We start from the raw sequence: 10,083 nt of genomic DNA on the forward strand, positions 1-10,083 counted from the left end.
AAGGTTGTTCTCTTTTGGTCATCTCGGGTATGGCTTCTGGAGATCTGGAGTAGATTTCTCTGACAACCAGGTTTCAGTTAAGAACAGGATATCCGGCTTAGGAGATTGTAATCATTTGATTATTTCCACCTTATCTTTGCCAGGGAGGGTGGGTTTAGTAAAGCCGCTTTTATTGACTCCTCAATCTGAGGATTTAGAAGAGTCTTATTGTTTGTTGGTCTGCAGTGAGGGCTGTTGTGTGCCAGATTACCCTATATGTGTGGCTGGAATACACGCCATTTGCTTCTAAAGTTGAGACAAGCATGGGGGATTCTAAAATCTGAGTACCTGAAAGACTTTAGATCTTATTAAGAATATGAGAAATATTGAATATACTACGTCATTCCTGGTCCCAGTGGATGCAGGAAGGTGTGCCTGGTAGCAGACAGGCTAGTCTTTGGCAAAATGCTTGCAACACACACGCAATATGTTCTACAACAAACATGCACACAAAGAAAATTGCTCTTTAAAAAGTCCATTCAATTGTGTACTCACAGATGTGACACAAACTCCAACTCTCACTGGTACAGCCTCACACCTCATTTATAAATGGATTAATGTAACAAACCAGATATCTCTTAACCACATCTTCAATGCTGCACAATTACACTGGCATTGTGCTCTGCTGTGCACACACACACACACACACACATGAAACACAATTGCTCTCCAGGCACAAAGACCTACACACTGGAAAAAAGTAATCAGATGGATCAGTCGCTTACACGCTCATATATAATGTATCCACCCAAGACGACCAATCACAAACAAACACGTACATACTGTCTCGTACACACAAATCACTTCCATACATTTTGTAGTGAAAGGTTAGGCTTCGTCCAAGCCATTCACGGGCATCAACTACTCCAAGAGACCTACACACAGGGTGGGCACAGGGCGGGAACAGATCTGCACAATCACATGTAACACCTCAAATAATCACAGCTCACTCTTCACACAAAGTTCTTGCAGTCTCTTCAACAGAGCTGTGACATCCCAGAGTCTCTGAGGCAACACCCAATGTGGAATGCTGCTGAGAAAGTTGGAAGGTGTCAGTATCTGAGGAGGAAGCAGATCTGTGGGTGGAGCATTCTGTAAGAAATAAACTCCTCCTTTCTATCACCACCATGGGCACGCGATACTTCATATATCAGCGACGCACGGAAATATGGAAAATGTACAAGGCTTCAATATCGCATTGTGAGAGTACTGAGGATCTGTGAATTTTATGTTAAGAAAACCTTGAATAAGGTGATAACACGGAGAAACTTTGTCCCTTCTTCAAACACTCCACACATTGCATATGCGCTGCACTTTACAGCACAAACACAATCTGCCCTGCACTTCAGAGCACAAACACAACCTGCCCTGCACTTTACAGCACAAACACAACCTGCCCTGCACTGCACAGCACAAACACAACCTGCCCTGCACTCCACAGCACAAACACAACCTGCCCTGCACTGCACAGCACAAACCCAACCTGCCCTGCACTGCACAGCACAAACACAACCTGTGGAGCACTTTCCAGCGCACACACACAACCTGCCCTGCACTTTACAGCCCAAACCCAACCTGCCCTGCACTTTACAGCACAAGCACAACCTGTGCAGCACTTTACAGCACAAACACAAACTCTGGACTGTTTAAGGATTACTCTATGTATAGTATTGTATACTGTAATGGTGTGTTTCCAGTACGAATCCTATGCTAGACAGCACACACGCCTATGGTGTAAAGGTTTTTCGTGGCCCTAAGTAGATAGTGTACTAGTGCCGGGGCAGTATGCAGCAGCGTGCTGTATTTCATAAATATGGCTCAGAGCGGCACTCTCCCCCTCACACATCACAGTGCTGCACCTAACTGCTGAACTATGTTGCACTAAAAAATAATAAATCTGCTCCGTAGTGTACATGCGTGGTCTGCCCAGACTTAACCCTCACATTCTCTTGTGCATGCGTGGTCTGCCCAGCCTCAACCCTCACATTCTCTTGTGGACGCGTGGTGTACCTAGATTTAACCCTTACATTCTCTTGTGCATGCATGGTCTGCCCAACCTCAACCCTCACATTCTCTTGTGCACGCGTGGTGTGCCCAGATTTAGCCCCCACATTCTCCTGTGCATGCTTGGTTCGCCCAGCCTCAACCCTCACATTCTCTTGCGTATGCTTGGTCTGCCAGCCTCAACCCTCACACTGTCTTGTGGATGCTTGGTCTGCCCAGTCTCAACCCTCAAATTCTCTTGTGCATGCTTGGTCTGCCCATCCGCAACCCTCACATTCTCTTGTGCATGCTTGGTCTGCCCATCCTCAACCCTCACATTCTATTGTGCATGCTTGGTCTGCCCATTCTCAACCCTCAAATTCTCTTGTGCATGCATGGTCTGCCGGCCTCCACCCTCACATTCTCTTGTGCATGCTTGGTCTGCCCATCCTTAACCCTCATATTCTACGGTGCATGCTTGGTCTGCTCAGCCTCAACCCTCACATTCAACTGTGTATGCTTGGTTTGCCCAGTCTCAACCCTCAAATTCTCTTGTGCATGCTTGTTCTGCTGGCCTCCACCCTCACATTCTCCCGGGCATGCTTGGTGTGCCCAGTCTCAACCCTCAAATTCTCTTGTGCATGCTTGGTCTGCCCAGTCTCAACCCTCAAATTCTCTTGTGCATGCTTGGTCTGCCCATCCTCAACCCTCACATTCTCTTGTGCATGCTTGGTCTGCCCAGTCTCAACCCTCAAATTCTCTTGTGCATGCTTGGTCTGCCCAGTCTCAACCCTCACATTCTCTTGTGCATGCTTGGTCTGCCCAGTCTCAACCCTCACATTCTCTTGTGCATGCTTGGTCTGCCCAGTCTCAACCCTCACATTCTCTTGTGCATGCTTGGTCTGCCCAGTCCCAACCCTCAAATTCTCTTGTGCATGCTTGGTCTGCCCATCCTTAACCCTCATTTTCTACGGTGCATGCTTGGTCTGCTCATCCTAAACCCTGACATTCAACTGTGTAGGCTTGGTCTACCCAGCCTCAACTCAGAGTTGAGTTCTGTATGATTATAAGATAAACCACGTCATCTGTAATTCTACGCGCTTGGTCACCAGCACTAATGATTGAATGTGTTTCACACCAAGCGCGTAAAATTACAGATGACGTGGTTTATCTTATAATCACAGTGAACTTTCGACAGCACTTATTTGGTTGGAAATGACAAGGTGCCGCACATGACGATGCAGAATTAATGCTTTTCGCAATAGCACGTAAAACAATCAAGAAACATTTTAGGTTAACAGCAATGACCTAATGTTTAATTTACATACTGCATGATGATTTTAATGCAATGTCTCGCGATGTATCTGCCAACATTGACTAAACAAGTCTGTTTTCCCAGCTCCGAGGACGTTCAAACACCTTGAATCTGTTGTCACTGTCTATTACCTAGAGGCGTGTCACATGATATTGTAAAAACACTGTGATTTGCATTGCACTCGTACTCGTGAACAAGGAGGTTGCCTCCGAAATGCGCAGAGTGACTTGGCTTAAAATAAAAACACGCTGAAAAGGAATACTTGTGGCCCTGGCATCGTTTGTGGGAAACCGGCGAAACCGGCTTAAACAGGAAAAATCATCGTGCAAAAGGCTAGAGAGACAGTGGCGTCGGTGTAAGTCCATACAATCTAAGGCGCTTTTCAAATTGGCTCTGATATCTTATCACCAGAATTTGAAGGCAGCCAGATGCCGGTATATAGTGACACAAATCGAAAGAGCAGATAATTCTTCTAAGGCATTATTCGACATTGTGAAAGATTTCACGGCACCGGATACCTGTAAACAACCAGTAATTGAATCACAAGAATTATGTGACTCGTTGGCCGTTTTGTTTCAGCAATTTTTTTTTAAAATATACGCCAACTTTCCTTCTCCTAACCAGGACCCCACTTCATCGGAAGGGTGTGGGGAAGTTTGCTCTGACCAGGTTGAATGTTTATTGGAACATTTTACTCCTATCTCCCTTACGGAGGTCCATAAAGCCTTGGAAACAGCTAAATCAGGCTCCCTGGCAGACCCTTACCCCCCCCCAAGGGTATGGCACTTTTGGCAAACGCTCTGGGCCCTTCGGTTCAAAAGATTTTTAAACTTTCGATTTCCGAAGGCGTGGTTCCATTCGCATGGAAGAAAGTTTTTTTCCGCCCAATACTGAAGAAGGCTACAGCTGATCCTCAGGACTTAGGCAATTATCGCCCCATTTCCTTGCTCCCTCTTTTGGGAAAAATGCTGGAAAGCTACATTAATCAACAATTAAATAGACATTTTGAATTAAATTCTATCCTGGACCCTTCACAATCTGGGTTCAGACGGGGCTTTAGCACAGAGACAGCCCTGCTGGCCATAACAGATTCCTTGAGGATGACTATGGACGGAGGAGGATCGGCTATTCTGGTCTTGCTTGACTTCTCCGCGGCTTTTGATACCATCTCACACACGAAGCTCGCGGAGAGGTTGAGCTCGGCCGGTATTCAGGGTCTTGCCTTTAAGTGGCTGCAGGACAGACAGCAAACTGTCACCATGGGCCCCTATCAGTCCAAAAGCATTCGGTTGAACAAGGGTGTCCCCCAGGGCTCCTGCCTTAGCCCCACCCTTTTTTATATCTATTTGGCACTGTTGGCTAATGTGTTGGAAGCCCTGGGGTTCGAAACAGTGTCATACGCCGATGACACCCAACTGGTGTTCAACTGTGGACCAGATAGGGAGGCCGATAAACATTGTTTCTGTACGGGTATGTTGGAGATTTCCAATTGGATGGGCAAAAACTAACTTCAGCTTAACCCAAGCAAGACAGAAATTATGCTTCTGGGCAAGGCAGGAGAGTCATGGTCCTCTGACTGGTGGCCGACGCAACTCGGTGCCCCTCCTGTGCTGGCACAGAGTGTTAACGACTTAAGTATCAAATTGAATCAAACCCTCTCAATGCAAGACCGTATATCTTCAATTGCCGGGGCTTGCTATCTCATGCTGAAGCTGTTACGAAAAATCCTCCCCTTTATCCCTATGACCTATCGAAGGACGCTGACCCAAGCGATAATCATTGGTAGGCTAGATTATGGCAACGCTCTGCTAGCCGAGGTTGGAGTATCCCACCTGAAAAAGTTGCAGGTTATTCAGAACACTGCTGCCAGGCTAGTTCTGAATCAACCAGTTGGCACACCGTCACTGCCTTTGTTAAAATCCCTCCACTGGCTTCCGGTCAAACAGCGGTCCTTTTTTAAGGTCTGCTGTCTGACATTTTCTGCCCTTCAGGACTTAGGTCCCGTCTATTTGCAAAAGAAAGTGGTAAGATACAGACCCACCTGAGCGCTGAGGTCTCATTCGATGCGATTACTCCAAGTACCGCGCATCAAACGCAGTAGGTCGGGTGGCAAGGCCATCTCTTACTTAGCCCCCAAATATTGGAACAGTCTCCCAGTGGCCCTGCGTGGAATTTCCTCTTATTATGCTTTTAGGAAACAACTCAAAGCATATCTGTATTAGCAGTCCTGACTGAAAGCGCCGAGATGCCCCCCGGTGATTCGTGCGCGATACAAGTTCTCCACATAATATAACATAACATAACGATTGTTGTTGAGATTTGGGGTTCGCGACACCGCCAAGGCCCTCCACTAAAAGCGGCTCGGGTTTCTGCACGAACATTTAGCTGAAGGTTTACACATATACAGAAGTTGAGATGGACAAGGCAGGGGAAGAGAAATAAAGAGAAAGTTATTCGATTTTCACAAATGCGATGGCGAAAATCCTGAGATCAGTGCTTGGAATTTCGCTGCTGCAGCAGGAATCCCTATGGTGAAAGGGGATTTATTTGTAGTTGCAAATATTCAGCAACTAAAGCTACACTTTCAAGTGGTATGTGTATAAGTCTTTTTATTGTAATAGTATGCACTAGTCCACTAAACTTAGAACACATAACCCATTACAGGATTTCCTGCAATAGGAGTAACAAGCTGACTGGACGACCACATAAAACCTTTTTGCTAGAAAAAATATAGACTCAAACGCAAAAATAAATATCTTTATCAATGACTGTTCAAGCTTCTTTTGATAGTACTTGGCTGGTGGACTACAGCCAGCTTGGGCTTTTAGATGCTTTTGCCAGCCCCGGGTTCTGAAGGGTTAACACGATTAAATATTTTTGGGGTATCACACGGACTTCAATGACCCTAAAAGCTGTAATCAATTCAAATGTATTCCAAATAGGGAGCCCCAAATATGTGTTGCCCGGGCCCCACAAATTATTAGTATATCAATGAACTAGAAGTCAGCTTCCTATGCTAGTTATGAATAAAACAATCACCTTACTTTATAGAACAAAGTCTGGATATGTGGAGAAGTGTGGCTCACTGGTTAGAGGAGGCAGACTTGGAAGCAGAGGTCAGCCCGGGACCAGGGTTCAATTCCCGTCTCGGCGGGGTCTTGAGTCCTAAAATGTCCATGGACTCGACAATTCTCGCTCCGGTGCCTTCTCGATTCACGGGTTCACACTCTGCGACTCTGGGAAATAGCTTGCTTAATCTCCACAACGGCCCCTCGCGGTGGGATGCCTGGCTTTCACCTTGCAGATACCCTGCCGGGGCTATCTCACAGGGGAATACCAGGACGGGTTCCCTAAGCAAGCGCTTAGAAACCGCTCTGTGATTTGCGCTATATAAATTCCTGTACATTTACATTTACATATCAAAGGGTTCAATGTACAGAACTTGTAAAAAATGAGAGGATAGTAGTGTTCCCGAGGGAAATGTCCGCACTATTCTTTGGGCCACAAATATGTATCTTGAAATAGTACACAAAGAGTTAGGAAAAAGCAATAGAAACAGTAATGAGGTCTTGGGTGCTAAAGAAAATCTATGCACCTACTATCCAGAGGTGCTATAGGCAAACACCGAAATGTGAGCCCGAGTCAGTGTATATGGGGAAATTCTAATTACAGCACTCCAAATTGGTAAAAATCAGCAACGAGCTCTAGTATATAGCCCTCAGCACTCAAGCTTTTATACACAGGAGTGTTCAAACAAGCAAACACAGATGCAGTTCAAAGGAACAATTTCTTTATATATAGTACGGGATCAACAGTTGTGACGCCAATACAATTTGAGGTCCAAGTCTGTATTCTTCAAGGTTTCTTTATTCAAAATTACATAAGGATTTTTCCAGCATATTGTTCGCCAACACGTGTTTCGTCTCTTGCTGAGACTTTATCAAGGCTGGAAGTATTAAATACACACATTTAGATGACTTACATATAAACATGTTTACACAATATTACAAGAACATAGACAATGTTAAAATGACACATATATAAAAAAAACACTGGAACATTACACATATACATGAAAACTTGAACAAATCACAAGAGACACTACCTGTGAGCAGACAAAATTTGTGACAAGATTTAACCAACAATAAAGTGCATCATGACCTACTGGACAAAGTACATGTGCTAGGGAGAAACATTACTAGAAAATGTTAAAAAAAGGGGGGGGACCCCAAAAGATGGAACATAAGTCATTGAGGACCAAGACGGGAAAAAAATCCCTACCATAAATCATGTGTGGAATTCGTGATGTCAAAGATGAACGTATCGGGGTGCACTGCTAAGATCCAAGGATAGAACACCTGGAGGTGAGAATATTCGTAGTTATCATAGGCACCAGAAGTACTGGCTAGATACGGAAATATCATGAAGAGTCAAACATTATACATAAAACAGAATCTCGACATTGTGTCCACTGTACAGAACTGTGGACAAAGGTGCTTAATAAAGACATGCATTCTGAGAGAAGAAAATAATATTGTTCTGTAAAAATATACTTTTGTTTCCTCCTAGCATACCTCTTAATCCATTGCAGAGACAACTTCCCACTGAATACAAACATCAAAAAACCAGGTCTGAGCAGGTATTTGTGAAAATGAGTAACAACTCCAAACGGACCCATTCTGGACGAATGTATGACGTTACAATGAATAAATTTACAACGCATGCACTTACAACGCAGTTTTTACATTGCAACATGCACTACAACGCATTCCATTAGATCGCATGAAACTACATCGCATTTTAAAAAACTACCTTTACAATGCATTCCATTACATCACATACTACCTTTACAACGCAAACCATTACAACACATACCATTACATTGCATTTAAGGTAAGTATTGGATAGTATGGGGATACAAATTACTATTCTAACTCCAGGGGGTGCAACAGGAGGGTAAGTCTTGGATAGTGTAGGGGTAATAAATACTATTCTAACTCCAGGGGGGTGCAACAGTAGTGTAAGTGTTGGATAGTGTAGAGATAAAAATTATTATTCTAACTCCAATGGTATGCGTTGTAATGGTATGCGTTGTACTTGGCTTGTAATGCCTGCGTAATAGTGAATTGCGATGTAGTATCATGCGTTGTAAGGCCTGCGTTGTAGTATCATGCGTTGTAAAGTATGTTGCGATGTAATGCCTGCATTGTAAGTGTAGTGCGATGTAATGGTTGTGTCGTAAAGGTTGTTTCCAATTCTGGATATAAAGGAGTTAAGACCACACACTGAGGCCACACTGAATCTTTGATGTACAATAACAAGGTCACAAAGTGACCCCCTTGCACAGTACACCTCAAGTCCTGAATTTCAGCAAGGATACATAGCATTCTGGGACATGTAGATTGGATCTAAACACTGTTAAAATGGGTGTTTAAATATCATAATGCAATGTTCTTTAAAGAGCCATGGCTAAATGAAGGGATTCATATATAACAGTGGGCCATGTAGTCTCACAATTATTAAACATTACACATACACCTGCATCCCCTGATGATGGTGTGAGGTCAGTACACCTGCCCCCTGCACCCCCTGATGATGGTGTGAGGTCAGTACACCTGCCCCCTGCACCCACGATGATGGTGTGAGGTCAGTACACCTGCCCCCTCTCCCCCCTGATGATGGTGTGAGGTCAGTACACCTTCCCCCTGCAACCCCTGATGATGGTGTGAGGACAGTACACTTGCTCCCTGCACCCCCCGATGAGAGTGTGAGGCCAGTACACCTGCCCCCTGCCCCCTGATGATGGTGTGAGGTCAGTACACCTGCCCCCTGCACCTCTGATGATGGTGTGAGGTCAGTACACCTGCCCCCTGCACCCCCTGATGATGGTGTGAGGTCAGTACACCTGCCCCCCCTGCACCCCCGATGATGGTGTGAGGTCAGTACACCTGCCCCCTCGCCCCTGATCATGGTGTGAGGTCAGTACACCTGCCCCCCTCCCCCTGATGATGGTGTGAGGTCAGTACAACTGCTCCCTGCACCCCCTGATGATGGTGTGAGGTCAGTACACCTCAGGCTGCGCCCCCTGATGATGGTTTGAGGTCAGTACACCTGCCCCCTGCACTCCTGATGATGGTGTGAGGTTAGTAAACCTGCCCCTGCACCCCCTGATGATGGTGTGAGGTCAGTACACCTGCCCCTCCCCCTGATGATGGTGTGAGGTCAGTACACCTGTCCCTCCCCCTGATGATGGTGTGAGTTCAGTACACCTGCCCCCTCCCCCCTGATGATGGTGTGAGGACAGTACACCTGCCCCCTCCCCCCTGATGATGGTGTGAGGTCAGTACACCTGCCCCCTCCCCCCTGATGATGGTGTGAGGTCTGTACACCTGCCCCCGCGCCCCCTGATGATGGTGTGAGGTCAGTACACCCCCAGGCTGTATTCACACCTCTTAGGTTGCACGATGGTTGTGAAAGGCTCACTTACCCCTGATGTGTCTACAATTGAAACTGAAGGTAACTGAAGCCAGGGCTCCTCCTTCCACTGGACAGACAGACAGACCCTCAGGGCTCCTCCTTCCACTGGACGGACAGACAGACCCTCTGGGCTCCTCCTTCCACTGAACAGACGGACAGACAGACCCTCAGGGCTCCTCCTTCCCCTGGACAGACAGACCCTCAGGTCTCCTCCTTCCTGGACAGACAGATAGACCCTCAGGGCTCCTCTGCTCTGCTGGAGGCTGGGG

At 46.0% G+C, this 10,083-nt stretch overlaps 1 protein-coding gene across 1 annotated transcript in view; it reads right to left on the minus strand.

Annotated features, from left to right (window-relative positions):
* The window catches only part of LOC144763903 (uncharacterized), a 68,453-nt gene extending 58,405 nt beyond the window's left edge, over positions 1-10,048 (minus strand). Inside the window, exon 1 of the mRNA XM_078649975.1 lies at positions 9,825-10,048. The gene's annotated coding sequence lies outside the window, so the exon portion shown is untranslated. The remainder of the gene's footprint in view (positions 1-9,824) is intronic.
* Positions 10,049-10,083: the final 35 nt, after the last annotated feature.

The sequence above is a fragment of the Lissotriton helveticus genome, chromosome 1_1 (assembly GCF_964261635.1).
Source record: "Lissotriton helveticus chromosome 1_1, aLisHel1.1, whole genome shotgun sequence".
In the NCBI taxonomy this organism is placed as follows: Eukaryota; Metazoa; Chordata; class Amphibia; order Caudata; family Salamandridae; genus Lissotriton; species Lissotriton helveticus.